This window comes from Pseudophryne corroboree, chromosome 1 (assembly GCF_028390025.1).
Source record: "Pseudophryne corroboree isolate aPseCor3 chromosome 1, aPseCor3.hap2, whole genome shotgun sequence".
NCBI lineage: Eukaryota > Metazoa > Chordata > Amphibia > Anura > Myobatrachidae > Pseudophryne > Pseudophryne corroboree.
The window spans coordinates 293,344,933-293,348,657 of NC_086444.1; the positions used below are offsets into that span (position 1 = coordinate 293,344,933).

At 43.0% G+C, this 3,725-nt stretch overlaps 2 long non-coding RNA genes across 3 annotated transcripts; both read left to right on the forward strand.

Moving 5' to 3' along the window:
- Positions 1–1,231, forward strand: LOC135058905 (uncharacterized). 2 transcript variants are annotated; one of them, XR_010245378.1, is made up of 3 exons: positions 1–83; positions 392–411; positions 1,147–1,231. It is a non-coding gene; the product is annotated as an uncharacterized LOC135058905 (long non-coding RNA). The 2 variants fall into 2 exon arrangements; XR_010245430.1 differs by lacking the exon at positions 1,147–1,231 and adding an exon at positions 511–865.
- An 8-nt stretch (positions 1,232–1,239) lies between these two features.
- LOC135059063 (uncharacterized) lies at positions 1,240–3,391 on the forward strand. Its single transcript, XR_010245533.1, has 4 exons — positions 1,240–1,261; positions 1,346–1,718; positions 2,028–2,049; positions 3,353–3,391. It is a non-coding gene; the product is annotated as an uncharacterized LOC135059063 (long non-coding RNA).
- The last annotated feature ends 334 nt before the right edge of the window (positions 3,392–3,725 follow it).

A 3,725-nucleotide genomic window follows, 5' to 3' on the forward strand; every position in this document is an offset into this window, starting at 1 on the left:
TTGCTTTTGGGAGAAATATCCCTGGTTTAATTTATTTTCTGGGTGTGCTACTGAACACCAAGTCTTTATTTTTTTTGGAGCAGGTAAGTGCCCTTGGCCTGTGTTTTGGGTTGCTGTTTGTGTTTCTTAAAAGTGTGGTGATTCTGTTTGTTTTCCATTTTGTCAAACATAGAATTTTTGTTTACCAGGATTGATCTGCAAAGTAGTGTTTGTCTTTCCTGGACTAGCTACTAAATGCTTTTGTTTTTGTTTTTTGTTTTTTTAATTGGTGTTTGTGATGTATTTGATGCTCAGAAATGTATAATTATTTTTTTTTTTGAATTGTAAAAATAACATATTTTTTTTTTTTTTTTTTTATTAATTTCACATTTTGGCCATGAATTCAACACAGAAAAAATGTACGCTCCTGCAGTAAGTTTCCCCAACATTTTTTACAACATTTATTGTTTGAATATTTTTTATAAGTTGTTTTTGTATTTTTCACCTCGTTTTTTTTCTTTTTCAAAAAAGTGTGTTATGTCAATATTTATTGCTGCAGAAGCCCTACCTCCCCAACCCACGCCAGCACTCCCACCCCAACCGCCAGCCCCACAACCACAGCCGGCTCCTCATCAACCAAGGCAACGGAGGCGTGCTAGGCCACCAATTTTCCGAACCCGTGTCCTACTTTTTGGTATGCCAGATGATGTGGTGGTGCGTAGATACAGGCTGCCACCACATCTAATCCTAGACACTCTCTCCATAATAGAGAGTGATCTGGAGTCTGAAATTCGGTATCCTACAGCAATACCACCATTGACACAATTCCTTGCAGTGTTACATTTTTTGGCTACAGCCTCATATCAGCATGTTGTGGGAGACCTGGTTGGCATGTCGCAGGGCCAGTTCAGTAAGGTCCTGCGGCGTGTCTGCCAGGCTTTCCTAAAGCGGGTGAAGCAATTCATTGATATGCCTTTGGATGTTGGTGCCCTAGATGTGGTGAAGCGGCAATTTGAGGAAGGTGGTAGTCGCTTCCCACATGTTATTGGGGTTGTGGATGGCACACATGTTGCTATTCAGCCACCAAGACATAATGAAGAAATTTATAGAAACAGGAAACTGTTTCATTCTCTGAATGTAATGGTTGTTTGTGGGCCATCCCTCCAGATCCTTTCCCTGAATGCAAAATTTACTGGAAGTTCACATGATGCATATGTCATTAGACAATCAGGGATATGGCAGAGATTAAGATCAAGTCAATGAGCAGACATGTGGTTATTGGGTGAGTTGTTGCTCAAATATTTTTTTCCAAAAAAAGTAACTTGACAAATTTAATATTTCTAAATTTTGGCTTTTCTTCCAACAGGAGACCGTGGATATCCTTGCACCCCCTGGCTCATGACTCCTTACCGTAATCCCAGGCCAGGACCACAGATGGCATTTAACTCCGCGCTTACTGCCACTAGGCAGCTGGTGGAGCGCACAATTGGTGTCCTTAAAGGGCGGTTTCGTGTGCTCCACCGCACTGGTGGCGACATCATGTATTCGCCGGAGATGGCAAGTAAAATAGTGGTCCTGTGCGCAATACTACATAATATCGCGGTAAGGAGTAGTGTAGAGCTTCCTCAGGCAGAGGAATTGCCTGATGAGGAGCCAGGGGTTGGTCGACGCTTCGGTGGGGGGAGTGTGACACGGAGGGGGAGCCAAGTGAGGGCAAGAATTGTTGCCGAATATTTCAGGTATAGTGTTTTTATATTTTCTATTTGAACAAATAATACAACACAGTATGCTTATGTTTTTTAAACAATGATGTCATTTTGTATGATATTGTAAAGTGATTGGGTAAGGCTTTTGTTGTGTTGGAATGGGTAATTGTTTTTTTCTTCAAAATCCAAAAACACGTTAAGCTTACAATGTTTAGTTAGAAATTAAAATACTGTAATGTTGCTAAATAGTGTCCTTATTTGTTTTATATCCTCAAATCCTGATTATGTAACCAAACACACAAACAAATGATACTCAATGTTTCACACTTTGTGACTGTCCAGCTGAATGATCACACGAACTGTGGTGAGTACACAGATATGTATAGTAATTTTAAATAAACTCTGTGTCTCTGTGTGTGTTTTTTTTTTAAAATGTGGTTTTATAAAAATTTTCGCTTCTGCTAATGCGAATTTCCGCTCGTGCGAAATAACACTCTGCTCTTCACAGCATTGCAAAGATCAATAAAGTTATTAGAAATGACAACATAGATTTTGGACCAATCACATGCTAACAGACACTATAAATATATGCCCAAATAAGGAAAACGCCATTGCCATGATGCGTGCAGCACCGTTCACCAGGCGGGAGCTCCGCGTGCTGGTTGCGGTGATGGACCGCCGCGTAGGCCGCGTTGGGCGCTTCATCCCCAATCGGGTGAAGCGCGAGGCCTACGCGGAGGTCCGCCGCCTGCTGCGGACTCGCGTCCGCAGCAGGCGGACAATCATCCAGCTTGAGAGGAGGTGGAGTGATCTCCGCAGGAGGACTCCCGATTTGTTGGCGGAGATCCGCCAGCAAATCCGTGCTCTGCATACACGAAGTAAGTTACATTACATAAGATTATTTGCATAAATTGTGCTAATGGCTGAATTTCCAAGTTTTGTGCTGCCGGAATTTATTGAACAATTGGGCAAAACCATGTGCACTGCAGGGGAAGCATATGTAACATGTGCAGAGAGAGTAAGATTTGGGTGGGGTGTGTTAAATCTGCAAAATAATTTGCAGTGTTAAAATAAAGCAGCCTGTATTTACCCTGCCCATAATTTCAAAACCCACCAAAATCTAACTCTCTCTGCACATGTTATATCTGCCACCCCTGCAGTGCACATGCTTTTGGCCAATTGCAAACTAAATTCCTGCTGTAATCCCCTTGGAATTACCCACATTTTACAGTAAGTGGTAGGCTAATTGCAACCTTCAGTGTCCTTTTTTGGAAATTAGGACAGTGTGTGTGGTTAGGGAAAACAGTACTGACTGTAGCAAAGTGACACCAAACAAGTGCATGTTTTCAAGAAATAAGAAGCAGCCAGGAAACTGGACCAAAATACTTGATCAGTGCTGGCTATATAATAAGGTGCCTTGAATAGTAATCTGGTGATGTTGCCTAGACCAATCACGATGACTCAATGGACTAGATTAAGGAATGAGCTTCAAAGTAAAAGTTTGGACTCATTTTGTTTGCTGTGGCCAACATGAAGAGGATCTTAACATGTTTGCTTTTCTTTAAAAAAAAACAATGAATTTAACATGGAACAGAACATTGAAAAAACAAATTGAATACTATGTAATTTCTCATGTAAAAAAAATGTTGTCAATAATATCATTCTAGGACAACAACGGCACAACTCTCCGCCCCCTTCCCCTTCCCACTCCCCCTCCCCTTCTCACTCCCCCTCCCCTTCTCACTCCCCCTCCCCTTCACAGTCCCCCTCAGCTTCCCAGTCCCCCTCAGCTTCCCAGTCCACCTCATCTTCCCAGTCCCCCTCATCTTCCCAGTCCCCATCAGCTTCCCAGTCCCCATCAGCTTCCCAGTCCCCCTCAGCTTCCCTGGCCCACTCCACTTTCCATTCCCCTTCTCACCACACCTCTCCATCTCTTTCTGGGACCCCTTCTCCTCCTTCCCATACCCCTTCTCCTTCAACTTCTACATCCCCATCTGAACCCCCCTCACCCTCTATTGCCTTAACTTTCTCTCCGCCCCC